Here is a 14,965-nt window from a genome sequence, read left to right on the forward strand (position 1 = left end):
GCAGAGCACATGGCCTTCTTCAGGTCATCAAATGCCTTTTGACAGCTAACTGTCCACTGAACCTTTTTGGGCATCTTCTTGGATGTCAAGTCATTCAATGGTGTCACAATGGACCCATAGTTCTTTACAAATTTTCTGTAATACCCAGTCAGGCCCAAGAAGGCTCTGACTTGTGTCTGGGTAGTTGGAGGAGCCCAGTCCTGTATGGTCTGGATCTTGCTCTCCAGTGGTTGAACTTGACCCCCACCTACTAGGTGGCCCAAGTACACAACCTTGCTCTGCCCTATCTGGCACTTAGTAGCCTTGATAGTCAGGCCTGCCTTTTGCAGGGCCTCCAGAACCTTCTTCAGGTGGATCAGGTGATCCTCCCAGGTGGAGCTAAAGACAGCAATATCATCTAGATATGCTGCACAAAAGTCATCCAACCCAGCAAGGACTTGATTCACCAACCTTTGGAAGGTGGCAGGTGCATTCTTCAAACCAAAGGGCATCACCACAAATTGATAATGTCCACTAGGGGTAGAGAATGCTGTTTTGGCTTTTGACTCCTCAGCTAGTCTGATTTGCCAGTAGCCAGCTGTCAAATCAAATGTGCTCAGAAACTTGGCAGAAGCCAATTTATCAATGAGCTCATCTGCTCTTGGAATGGGATGGGCATCTGTCCTAGTGACAGCATTGAGTTGAGACCTCTGTAGTCCACACAAAACCTCATTTCTCTCTTCCCATCTTTGGTATGAGGTTTTGGCACAAGGACCACTGGGCTAGCCCATGGGATCTCTGATGGCTCAATCACTCCAAGCTCCAACATCTTTTGCACCTCAGCCTTTATACAATCCCTGACATGGTCAGGTTGCCTGTAGATCTTATTCTTCACAGGCAGACTGTCACCAGTGTCCACCTCATGGGTGCACCAGTTAGTCTGGCTGGGTGTGAGTGAAAACATATGTCTGTGGGCCTGCAACACCTGTCTGCAGTCCACCTGTTGCTGCTCAGTGAGGCTGCCTGCCAAGGCTATTCCATCAACTGAACCATCATCAGGGTTCTGGGAAAGCAGGTCTGGGAGAGGGTCACTCTCTTCCTCCTGATCCCCATCTGTGGCCATGAGGAGACTCATGTCCTCCCTGTCAACAAATGCTTTCAAACGGTTTACATGGAGCACCCTGTGGGGGCTCCTAGGGGTGCCAAAGTCAACCATGTAGGTGACTTCTACCTTCTTTTCAATGATAGGGTAGGGTCCAGTCCATTGGTCCTGGAGAGCTGCTGGCCCCACTGGGTCCAACACCCACACCTTCTGCCCTGGCTGGTACTCAACCAGAACAGCCTTTTGGCCATGCCAAGCTTTCTTTAATTCTTTACTGGCCTCAAGGTTTTTGGATGCTCTCTCCATGTATTCAGCCATCCTGGAGCGGAGACCAAGTACATAGTCCATAATGTCTAGTTTAGGCTTTTTGAGAGGTAACTCCCATCCTTCCTTCACCAAACTCAATGGACCTCTCACAGGGTGGCCAAACAAAAGTTCAAAAGGGCTGTAGCCAACCCCCTTCTGTGGGACCTCTCTGTAAGCAAAGAGCAAGCAGGGTAAAAGGATGTCCCATTTCCGCCTAAGCTTCTCTGGTAAACCGTTTATCAGTCCCTTTAGGGTCTTGTTGAACCTTTCCACAAGCCCATTGCACTGTGGATGGTAGAGTGTGGTAAACTTATAGTTTACTCCACACTCTTTCCACATTGCTTTTAAGTATCCAGGCATAAAGTTGGTACCTCTGTCTGAAAGAACCTCCTTTGGAAAGCCCACTCTTGAGAAAACTGCAATGAGGGCTTTTGCCACCACAGGAGCTGTGGTGGTCCTCAGGGGAATTGCCTCTGGGTACCTGGTGGCATGATCCACTACCACCAGTATGAATCTGTGCCCAGATGCTGTTGGAGGATCCATGGTACCCACAATGTCTATTCCAACTCTTTCAAAGGGTACCCCCCACCACAGGTAGTGGTATCAGGGGGGCCTTTGTTGTGCCACCTGACTTACCACTGGCTTGGCAAGTGACACAGGAGCGACAAAACTCCTTGACATTTTCTGACATGTGAGGCCAGTGAAAGTGTGGAACAAGCCTGTCCCAAGTCTTATTCTGGCCTAAGTGTCCTGCAAGGGGAATATCATGGGCCAAGGGAAGAAGGAAACCCCTAAACTTCAAAGGTATGACCAACCTCCTGGTTGTGCCAGGCTTGGGGTCTCTAGCCTCTGAATAAAGGAGCCCTTCATCCCAATAAACTTTATGGGTACCTTGAGCATTCCCTGCAGCCTCAGCAGCAGCTTGCTGTCTGAGGGGTTCAAGGAAAGGGCAATCTAATTGGGCCTGCCCCAGGTCTGCCCTTGAGGGTCCCCCTGTCCCCAGAAACTCAACCTGGTCAGGTTCAAGCTCCTCTGAGACAGTCTCCTCTTGGACTGCAGAATCAGTTTCCTGTGAAACTTGATCCTCAACCTGGGACAAGTGGGAAGGCACAGCCTTAACCCTCTTGGTCCTTCTCTTGGGTTGTGGTTGGTCTATTGTTTCAAGATCCACCACTGGTTCAGGAAGGCACTTCTTAGCCTGAGACCTTGTCACTGCAAGGACATGAGCTGAAATCCCTAGCATTTCTGCATGAGTCCTGTACTCCACTTCTGACCAAACTGAGCTTTCAAGATCATTGCCTAACAGACAGTCTACTGGGAGGTCTGCACTCACAACAACTTTCTTTAGGCCATCTACCCCTCCCCAGGAGAAGTGCACAACAGCCGCACTATGTGAAGTAGTGGAGTTGCTTGCATTGGTCACTAGGTAACTTTCACCTAGTACAATCTGTCCAGGGTTCACAAAGTCAGGTGTCACCATAGTGACACTGGCACAAGTGTCCCTGTAGGCCTGAGCCAGTTTCTCGTTGATTAAGAGAGTCTGCCTATATTTGCCCAGGTTACTGGGGCTTACTGCAGTGGTCAAAGATAAGTCCACAGTCCAATAGGAGAACTGCCTGTGTGGGGATTCTGACTAGGCCAGATTCCACCTCAGTACCCAAGGTTAACCCTACTAACCCCTTAGGTTGTGCACTACCACTGCTGACTGTACTAGGGGGTGCAGTTGCTTTAGGAGCTGCAGTGGCAGGAACTGGATTTTTCTTAGTGCATTCACTGCCCCAGTGTGAAACTGATTTGCAGGTATTACACCAAGGTTTCTTTGGGCATCATTCTTCTTTGTCTTGTTTCCATTTTGGGAACCCCCCTCCTTATTGCTAGTTTGGGGGCATGAAGACTTCTGGTCCTTTTCTTTATCTTGCTGATTCCCACCCTTCTGGTCTGTTTTCTTCTGGTCACCTTGGTTCTGGTTTTTCTGCTTAATCCTTGTTCTGACCCATTTGTCTGCCTTCTTTCCCAATTCTTGGGGAGAGGTCAAATCAGAGTCAACAAGGTATTGATGCAACAGCTGGTTCTGACAGTTATTAAGGATCTGTTCTCTCATCATAAGATTGTACAATCCTGTATAGTCTGAAACTTTACTTCCCTGCAGCCAACCCTCCAGAGCCTTAGTGGCACAATCAACAAAATCAGTCCAGTCCTGAGTCTGTGCTTTTTGGGTGTCTCTGAACAACAACCTGTATTGCTCAGTGGTTAGGCCAAACCCTTCAATAAGAGCACTCTTCAGAACAGAGTAGTTTTTGGCATCCTCAGGTCTAACAGTGAGGAGCCTGTCCCTCCCTTTCTCAGAAAAGGAGTACCATAAAATTGCTGCCCACTGATCCTCAGGGACCTGCTGTACCATGCAGGCCCTCTCAAGAGCAGTCATCCATTTGTGGATGTCATCCCCTTCCTTGTAGGGGGGCACACTTTTTGTCAGGTTTCTATTGTCATAGGCCCTGTCTTTTCCTTTAGGAACTTTGCTGCCACCAGTGGCATCTAAGCCACAAAATTTTCTTTCTCTTGCTAAAGCAAGTTTAGCTTGAGCCAAGGATACCTCTTCCCTCTCTATCTGGAGTTGGACAGCCCTCATTCTGGCCCTATGCTCTTTCCTCTGGGAGGGAGTCATCCCTCTTTGAGATTCTCTTGAGGCACTAGAAAGATGAGAGTCCCCTGATTGAGATCTCACCCTCCTGTTACCTGGGAGAATTTGGTTATGAGATCTGGAGTGGTGCTGGCCCTCTCCATTCCCATGTAGGTCTAGGTTGGCCTGGTTAAGCCTGGCAACCTGTACCTGGGTCACCCTCTGATCCTGATTCTCAGGCTCATCTACCCCTGAGCCTTCCTCTTCCTCTTCCTCCTCCTCTTCTTCTTCATCTTCTGGAAGATCCTCATTCTCAGGGGAGTGTACCCTTTCACCTGAATCTAAGGGAGCCTGACTCACCTTATCTAAGTCATCCTTTTCCAGGATAGCTATTAGGGAATGGATGGTAGGGCCTCTGCCCTTTTTTAGCCCCCTGGCTGTGCACAAGGCACTCAGGTCTTTGTGGCTAAGGTTGTCATGTCTGGAAGTTGCCTTGGTAAGGTCAACTGCTACAGGAGCAGACCCTGAGGCTCCACCTGTATCAGACATGACTGCTAGTGAGGTGTAAGTGATGCACTTACCTACACTAAGTGTTTTCCTACTGTACCTTGCTAGTGAGTTGTAGTCAGGGTGTGCTAATCCCTTTAATCTACAACTACTAAGTTCAGTAGAACTTAATATGCTAAGCTTTTGATTTATATGAACCTAAGGTACTTGATGTGATCTTTCAATTTGATGTAAAGATTGCAATGGTAAAACAAACAGCAAGCTCAAATCCGCACCCCGGCACACCAATGTAAGAAGTTGGCCTGATATGTAATGTTTCCAATTCTGGAACCACTTGGTATCAGTCCAAACAAACCCCAAAGATGTCAGGTTGTAAGTCAACCTTGTTAGACAAGCTATCCTAATGGTAGCATGGACTAAGCAGCCTTAGAGGCTTAACTTAAGAGGTCGTGTTAAGCGAGCTGTTTTACCACATACAATCCTGTAATCAAATGAAAGGACACCACACAAGTATATATTATAAAAATATATGTATTTATTTCTAAATTACTCCCCAGTACTCTTTTTGAGGAAAGGGGCACAAGCGTTAAATCAAAAGCACAGTATAACATACAAAGTTGCACAATTTTGGATGAGGGCCGGTGGCCACTCAAACCTTAAACAACCAGTAAACTATCAGAATCTGAACATCATATAGTATGCTGATGACTAACTTTTATTAATTGCTCCAATCTTTCTAGGCCAATTACTTTTCCTAAAATTTAGGTTGTAAAAACAGTAGGTAAGAATTTTTAGGTCAAAAGGCAAACGTTTTTGGAAAGTCAAAACAGTATCATTACAATGAGTCCAGCCTTTTTGATATTTTAAATAAGCGGTATAATGTCCAGATGTTGTTGAAGGACCATCATGGAAAATAATTGCTACTGTTACAAAGGTTCTTCCTGAAATTGATAATTGAGAAGCCACAACATTTTTAATTAAAGTTGTTAATTTAGTTCCATCAGGTCTACATCGTTGGAACATTAAAATACGTACTGTCCATAACTTTGTATAAATAATGTTGATAGTATTGCAGAGTTACATTGGGTACAAACCATGTTTTGATCAGCTGCTCTAACTAGATTATTAAAAGACACTGATTTGCAGTCTGGTAAAGTCAAATATATAAATCTTTCACTATGAACTGTTGTACTACTTGAAAAGGAACAATTATCGCAGACATGTTCCCATCTATAAAAAAGGCCAAAAAGATTTTCAACATCTATACCTTCCTCTTGCAATACAAGCATGTACATTAGAAATTCCTGACAATCTTGCTGAATATCCTGAAAAAAATTAGTTATACCAGAACATATGTCTAAATCATTTCGGATATCAGAAACACTTTCTATATTTGTTCTATCACTGCTACATTTCTCAAACACAGTATTCAACAAACAACAAAAACTTTGATCCCGATTTTCAACAATCTTTTCTTGCAAACTTTGGAGAAAAAAACCATTAACCACTACATTAGCATAGCAGTTGATACCAGAACTCTTCTCAAACTGAAATCCAGCAATATCTTCAACAGAATCCTCTTTGTTTCTGCTTACAATTACTGGTTCATCAACTTTTCTTTTTTTTGCTACAGCCTTACTACAATTTTTCTCATTTCTTCTTTTTTGGCCTACCACACGCTTTTCAAATAGAGGATATTGTGGTAAATTTGGAGCATACTCTCTTCTTAACCTATTATATTCCTTTACACAACTTAGATCTGCACTAATCTTTGTCTCATCAAAATCAATCAAGTACAATCCAGATAAAGTTCTGACTCGAGATAAAGCAACATATGCCATACCCTCCATGAAGACAGAACTTCCAATATTCATCAAAGCACTATCTACACTTAAACCTTGAGATTTATAAATAGTTACTGAATATGACAAAGAAACAGGAAACTGTTTTCGGCGAACATATAAATCTTTCACAACCAAAAATCGTACAGAATAACGACTAAACTGTTTTACTTCTTCAATTCCATCAAATTTAAATTTCAAAAATTCAATTCCATCTCTATTTCGGTAATTCACAAAATCAACAACATGACCCATTGCTCCATTTACTAAACCTCTGTCCACCTTTCAATTCCGTCGTAAAATTATATGCCAATTTAAACATACATATAGAGTCTTTTCAAAACCAGCAGTTTTAGAAATTATCTTCTCTAAAGAATCCAACTTTGATTTCAACTTTTCTGACAAAACAATAGTAACTCCTTTGTGCTCTATTTTATCAATAGCTTCCAGTTTCACAATCTCTTGATTTTCTAACCAACATTTTGTTGTTGAAGACTGAACATTCTCCAAGTGTTGTAAGATGCTCCGTCCATCACCACCCCCTTTTGTACCGCTTTTGGCTGCCATAAGTGTGGCAGGGTATGCTCAGACGTGAGTCCCTTGCTCACTTTGCCACTGGATTCAAGCAAGCCGGGCTGAAGACGGCTGGAATGCCAGAAACCGGTCCTCAGAAGATGTCAACTGCATGCACCAAAACATTATCTTGAAAGTAACTCTCTTCATTAAAAAATGGCTCACAACTTGAACTATGCTTCCATTCTCCCGAAAAAACATCACAAAAATTAGTCTGATTAATTACTCTTTTCCAATTTTGATTTCAATTCATTGATTATTATTATTATTATTAATATTATTATAAATTTTATAGAGCGCGTAGTCACCCGGAGATATCCCAGCGCTAAAGATCCTTATCTCTTCAGGTCAGTGGGACAAGGGGGGAAGGGGGAAGGGGCGGGAGGGGAGGGGGGAACAGAAGATCGGGGTTGCGGACACGCGTGATTCCTTAGGGAAAAAGGTGGGTTTTGAGCTGCTTCCTGAAGCGAAGATAATGTGGTTCGAGTCTCAGGTCGCGGGGGAGTGAGTTCCAGAGACGTGCGGTGTGAACTGAGAAACGTCTTCCTCCTGAACGAGCTTTCTTAAAATTGGGGATAATGATGACATTTTCCTTGTCCGAACGGAAGGATTGCCTTATCTAGTGTACAAACTCTATTGATTACTAAAATATACAGCTTTCTCTTCACAACAAACTTTTCTATTCCTTTCTTTTTCTTGTAAAAAGCTGTTTTCCTATTGTATTTCCTAAGATTTTTTAATAAATTCAAAACTACTCTGTTACAAAACATTCGTCTACGAATATTAATAAACTGATTTGTCCTACGATTACCAGACACACTATGATCTCCTCGTACCGTTATACCATTTTTTGGTGACCTCTGCTTTTTCTTTGTATTTAGACTTTGTTTGCGCAATGTTTAATATGGATGGAAGCAGAAAATGCATGCAGGGTAATAAAATTGGCCCACAGACAAGAATATGCGTTGCGAAAGAGGTTTGTAAATATGCCAATGAAACCATTACACTATCTCTATACCAGCATTGATGTTAAACATTGGACAAAGGTCTTGTAAATATGCCAATGAAACCATTACACTATCTCTATACCAGCATTAATGCCAAACATTGCGCAAGGGGCTTGTAAATATGCCTCTCTTTTTTGTATATTCTATCTAAATTTATACCATTAGTAAAATCCTTTTCACATCTCTCACAGCATTTCATATTATTATCAGTGTGACAATTTTATTACTCTGCATGCATTTTCTGCTTGCACCCATGTCAAACGTTGCGCAAGGGGCTTGTAAATAAGCCTCTCTTTTTTGTATATTCTATCTCAATTTATGCCATTAATAAAAAACCTTTTCACATATCTCACACCATTTCATATTCTTGTCTGTGTGCCAATTTTATTACTCTGCATGCATTTTCTGCTTGCACCCATGTCAAACATTGCGCAAGGTGCTTGTAAATATGCCTCTTTTTTTTGTATATTCTATCTCATTATACGCCATTAGTAAAATCTTTTACGCATCTCTTACAGCATTTCATAATATTATCAGTGTGCCAATTTTATTACTCTGCATGCATTTACTGCTTGTACCCATGTTAAACACTGTGCAAGGGGCTTGTAAATATGCCCCTCTTTATCTAACATTCTATCTCAATTTATGCCATTAGTAAAATCCTTTACGCATCTCTCAAGGCATTTCATATTCTTGTCTGTGTGCCAATTTTATTACTCTGCATGCATTTACTGCTTGTACCCATGTCAAACATTGTGCAAGGGGCTTGTACATATGCCCCTCTTTATCTTATATTCTATCTCAATTTATGCCAGTAGTAAAATCCTTTACGTATCTCTCAAGGCATTTCATATTCTTCTCTGTGTGCCAATTTTATCACTCTGCATGCATTTACTGCTTGTACCCATGTTAAACATTGTGCAATGGGCTTGTAAATATGCCTCTCTTTATCTTATATTCTATCTCAATTCATGCCATTAGTAAAATCCTTTACGCATCTCTCACACCATTTCATATTCCTGTCTCTGAGCCAATTTCATTACTCTACATGCATTTTCTGCTTGCACCCATGTCAAACATTGCGCAAGGGGCTTGTAAATATGCCCCTCTTTATCTTATATTCCATCTCATTTGATGCCATTAGTGAAATCCTTTATGTATCTCCCACACCAATTCATATTGTTTTCTGTCTGCTATTGCTATCCCTCTTCATACATTCACTGCTTGCACCCATGTTAAAGGTTGCGCAAGGCACTTCTAAAAAAGGAGCATATTTACAAATCCAAAGAAACCATTACACTAGCTCTATACCAACATTGAATCCAAGCATGAAAAACAATTTAAAAAGAAGTCCACCCTATAAACTATAAAGATACAAACTGTAAGCACACACAGCTAACATTATGGAAAAAGATGAAAATATAATTCCTTAATTCACATACACACACCGTGTGACCCTTGTGAAAAATATTACAGCCACACATTTCAGCAAAAATAATTTAGTATGGTAAATCGATTTAGACACAGAACACAGCCCATTTCAATATGCACTACATTACATTGCTGAAACCTAACTCTTTTCAAAATGTCATTTCTAATATACACCATTCAGTTAACATTATGGAAAAAGGTGAAAATATAATTCCTTAATTCACACATACAGTCACTGTGATCCTTGTCAAAAATCTTTACGCCACACATTTTATCAAAAAACATTTAGCATGGTAAATCATTTTACACACAGAGCAAAACCCATTTAAATGAGCACTGCACTACAATGCAGAAACCTGACTCATTTTCAAAATACAACAGTAATGAAGCACAATATGCTTGTTATGCTTCCCAATACTGCAAACAGCACTCTCTCTATATGACTCACTTTTAAAATCGCTTTTGAAAATATAGAACAGTGTCAAACACACAGCAGATTTTCTTAAGCAGTATCTCTGAAATGCAGCACAGACACTGGAACCAGAAATGGCACACTTTCCCATATGGCCGGGATGCCCGCCACCCCCTCCCAACACCAATTCCCAATGGGAGATGACAGACACAGGTTTGAACTATTGGAAGGCGGGGGGGAGTTACCCCCCCGGCCGTATTTATTAAAATATGAAATAAAATTTAAAACATTAAATAAAAGTTTCATGAATTATGTACAATTTTACATTTATTACATTTCGATGAAGACATGTTCTTTGGCTAACCTTAACAGATCTCTAATACAAAGGTTTCCTAGCCGAGTCTAGCATCCTGAAAATGCATACATTCTAAATTAAAATTGTACATCCTAGCATTAAGGGCCAACGGCAAGGTCTTAACCGGTATCAGATCCCTACTATCAAAATCCCGCCCTCACGGTGTGAGTGGCGCATGCGCAGAGGACTTTACCCTCATTGCCAACTGTAACTTCCCTTGTCGTGGGGGCCCCCTTTTCACTCGACGCCATCTTAAAGGTCGTCCGAGTTCCCGTGTGAGGTATCTGTAGGAAGGACAGCGTGGACACCCCACATCCCCACACTCTCTATCCGCCGTCGCGGATATCCGGCCCCCGGGAAATTCTTAGGAGGGGCATCTAGCCGCCTCCCCCCTGGGAGGGGCCTATGGCCGTCTCCCCCTAGGCGACCCACCCTTAGTGGGTGCCGCCTCCCTGTGGAATGGGCCAATGGCCGCCTCCCCCCGGGCGCTCCCATCCATTCTGGGTGGCGCCCCCCTCTAGGGACCTTGAAATTACTGCTCACCGATCATGACCTTACCGCCCGACCAAAAAATGAATACGACAGTTGTTTTACCTACTAAGGGAGAAAATTCAGACATAGCCTTGATGAGTCATCACTTCACTTTTCAACAAAGGGAAACATTCTCCTAAAAGCAAAAGTCATATCATTATATGAAACATTCCCTTATTTCTCTACAAAGAAAAAAAGGCCTATACATTTCTTTCGAATCAAGCTTTATTCAAACAAACATTGCCATAGGGGCTGGTGGGTGGGTCAAAATTGCTGCTTGTTCCGTCGAGGGCTCACGAGCAACGAGTTGGTGCAGCCTTCAGAGCACAGGAACAAGAGGACGCTTCTTCGGATTCCCGCTCTTTTATCCATCTGCGGGAGGGCGGGGACCCTCCTCTGGTACGCCTACTGGGTGTGGTCTTCCGCGCGAGTGTCTAGGACAACCCCTCCTGAGCGGGAAAGGGCGTGCCCCAGCTACACCACTTCGGGCATACCAGCCGAGCCACGCCTCCCGCCCAAAATGGTTTCCCCGAGGGATCGAGGCACCCAACCATACGTTTGGGGGGACCGAGTGGTCGCCCCTTTCCATATGGCCGGGATGCCCGCCACCCCCTCCCAACACCAATTCCCAATGGGAGATGACAGACACAGGTTTGAACTTTTGGAAGGCAGGGGGGAGTTAACCCCCCGGCCGTATTTTTTAAAATATGAAACAAAATTTAAAACATTAAATAAAAGTTTCATGAATTATGTACAATTTTACATTTATTACATTTCGATGAAGACATGTTCTTTGGCTAACCTTAACAGATCTCTAATACAAAGGTTTCCTAGCCGAGTCTAGCATCCTGAAAATGCATACATTCTAAATTAAAATTGTACATCCTAGCATTAAGGGCCAACGGCAAGGTCTTAACCGGTGTCAGATCCCTACTACCAAAATCCCGCCCTCACGGTGTGAGTGGCGCATGTGCAGAGGACTTTACCCTCATTGCCAACTGTAACTTCCCTTGTCGTGGGGGCCCCCTTTTCACTCGATGCCATCTTAAAGGTCGTCTGAGTTCCCGTGTGAGGTATCTGTAGGAAGGACAGCGTGGACTCCCCCCCATCCCCACACTCTCTATCCGCCGTCGCGGATATCCGGCCCCCGGGAAATTCTTAGGAGGGGCATCTAGCCGCCTCCCCCCTGGGAGGGGCCTATGGCCATCTCCCCCTAGGCGACCCACCCTTAGTGGGTGCCGCCTCCCCGTGGAAGGGGCCAATGGCCGCCTCCCCCCGGGCGCTCCCATCCATTCTGGGTGGCGCCCCCCTCTAGGGACCTTGAAATTACTGCTCACCGATCATGACCTTACCGCCCGACCAAAAAATAAATACGACAGTTGTTTTACCTACTAAGGGAGAAAATTCAGACATAGCCTTGATGAGTCATCACTTCACTTTTCAACAAAGGGAAACATTCTCCTAAAAGCAAAAGTCATATCATTATATGAAACATTCCCTTATTTCTCTACAAAGAAAAAAAGGCCTATACATTTCTTTCTAATCAAGCTTTATTTAAACAAACATTGCCATAGGGGCTGGTGGGTGGGTCAAAATTGCCGCTTGTTCCGTCGAGGGCTCACGAGCAACGAGTTGGTGCAGCCTTCAGAGCACAGGAACAAGAGGACGCTTCTTTGGATTCCCGCTCTTTTATCCGTCTGCGGGAGGGCGGGGACCCTCCTCCGGTACGCCTACTGGGTGTGGTCTTCCGTGCGGGTGTCTAGGACAACCCCTCCTGAGCGGGAAAGGGCGCGCCCCGGCTACGCCACTTCGGGCATACCAGCCGAGCCACGCCTCCCGCCCAAAATGGGATCGAGGCACCCAACCATACGTTCGGGGGGACAGAGTGGTCGCCCCTTTCCATATGGCCGGGATGCCCGCCACCCCCTCCCAACACCAATTCCCAATGGGAGATGACAGACACAGGTTTGAACTTTTGGAAGGCAGGGGGGAGTTACCCCCCCGGCCGTATTTATTAAAATATGAAACAAAATTTAAAACATTAAATAAAAGTTTCATGAATTATGTACAATTTTACATTTATTACATTTTGATGAAGACATGTTCTTTGGCTAACCTTAACAGATCTCTAATACAAAGGTTTCCTAGCCGAGTCTAGCATCCTGAAAATGCATACATTCTAAATTAAAATTGTACATCCTAGCATTAAGGGCCAACGGCAAGGTCTTAACCGGTGTCAGATCCCTACTACCAAAATCCCGCCCTCACGGTGTGAGTGGCGCATGTGCAGAGGACTTTACCCTCATTGCCAACTGTAACTTCCCTTGTCGTGGGGGCCCCCTTTTCACTCGACGCCATCTTAAAGGTCGTCCGAGTTCCCGTGTGAGGTATCTGTAGGAAGGACAGCGTGGACTCCCCCCCATCCCCACACTCTCTATCCGCCGTCGCGGATATCCGGCCCCCGGGAAATTCGTAGGAGGGGCATCTAGCCGCCTCCCCCCTGGCAACCCATCCTTAGTGGGTGCCGCCTCCCCGTGGAAGGGGCCAATGGCCGCCTCCCCCCGGGCGCTCCCATCCATTCTGCGTGGCGCCCCCCTCTAGGGACCTTGAAATTACTGCTCACCGATCATGACCTTACCGCCACAGGCCGGATAGTTGACCGACTATCCGGCCCCCCCACTCCTCCTAAAGGTCATGCTTCCTCAAACCCCTTAGCCATGCTATGAAGTCTCCTATGAGTAAATCGTTCCCCTCCCTGGACAGGTGAACCCCATCATGCAGATACATGTGATCACCCCGAATACACCCATGAGGAATGCTATGCAACTGCGCGGAGCGAAACAATTTCCCAATTTTATTGTTAACCCTTTTCACTGAGTGGTTCAATGCTGACACTGAAAGGCCCCCCCGCCAAATCCTCCTGGGGATCATGTGGGACCAGGCAATCGTGCACCCCAGGACTTTCTTAGCCAACCAACTAACTGCCGACAGGATGTGTTCTAATAACACTCGTCTTCCCAGTTTCACCAAGTCATTGCCCCCAGGTGTACTATGACTACAGATGGCGGTGACCTTTGCCGCCCTAAAAGACCCTCAAAATATGATTGAAATTGGTCAAAACAGAGCCCGCCCTTCCCATGGAAGGTCACTCTGTACCGGTATTCCCCAGAAGCGTGAGTCGCGTCACCTGCCATGAATACGTCGTCGGCACGCCTCACATATGAGTGGCCCACGACCCATACCACTCTCTCTCCAGTGGGTGATCCTTGACCGCTGGTCTCCTGATGTTGGGTTGACTTCCAATTCCGCCCCGTGTGACAGGCTCGCGAAACTGTAATTCAAACAAAAGACAAGAAGCGTGAGTGCATGTCAATTGATCTTTACAACATGTGCAATCGCACATACCTCTTGAAGCAATTCGAGGACCAACGGCCCAACTGTTTTACTTCCTCAGCACTCTGACCCCGGGCTGTAGCCTCAGTAGTAGCCCCTATCCTAAATGAGTGGGTCCCAAAATCGCACGGGTCCATGCCCGCGGCAGCGATTGACAGTGTTAGCACCCTCTGAAACTGAAATCTCGTCAGTGGGGTGCCATCATTGTGCCTAAGCAAGCTCCCCCCCCAAGCAGCAGTCCTCAGTGCCAAGTATTCCTCTAAACACTTTATCGGACAAGTGGGGGACCCTTGTGCGCGCTGCACAACAACACTATCTCCCATAGCTCCCTGGTCAGTCTTGGACCTAGCTATCGAGATTACCATCGAATCACCCCTTATTTGTAAGTGATCCCTGCACAGGCCTCCCTCTACATCCTTCTTGTTCCTTGCGACGAGTTCGCTCACCCGCATAGCCCCATGGAATGCCAATGCAAAAGCCGCCCGGAACAGAACTGCTTCGAAATGGGAGGAGCACGTCTCATCCAGCTTTGCTAAAAGTAGAGACAACCTGTCTAAACCAATCGGGAGCCTCGTATCCTGCTTGCGACCCTCGAGGCATTGCCAGCCGCGGAGTGCCTTTTTAACTAGAAAGGAACCCGTCGGGTTTCTAATGCCATGCAGCTGTGCCATGAACAAAATGGCCGCCCTATGTCTATTGGCCGTTGCCGCTGACCGGCCTTCTCTGTGCAGCGCTACCAGGAACCCCAGGAAGGATTCCTCCTGACCCCAGCTCTGTCTCCCTGCTGGACCCAAAAATGTGCAGTAGGAACGAAACGCTCCTTCGTATGCCTTCCTTGTCCTGGGAGCTAAGCTGGCTGCCACGAGGTCTTGTAATCCGAGGCACCGATTAGCCATAGTGCCTCGGGA

This window comes from Lissotriton vulgaris, chromosome 2_2 (genome assembly GCF_964263255.1).
Source record: "Lissotriton vulgaris chromosome 2_2, aLisVul1.2, whole genome shotgun sequence".
Taxonomy (NCBI): Eukaryota; Metazoa; Chordata; class Amphibia; order Caudata; family Salamandridae; genus Lissotriton; species Lissotriton vulgaris.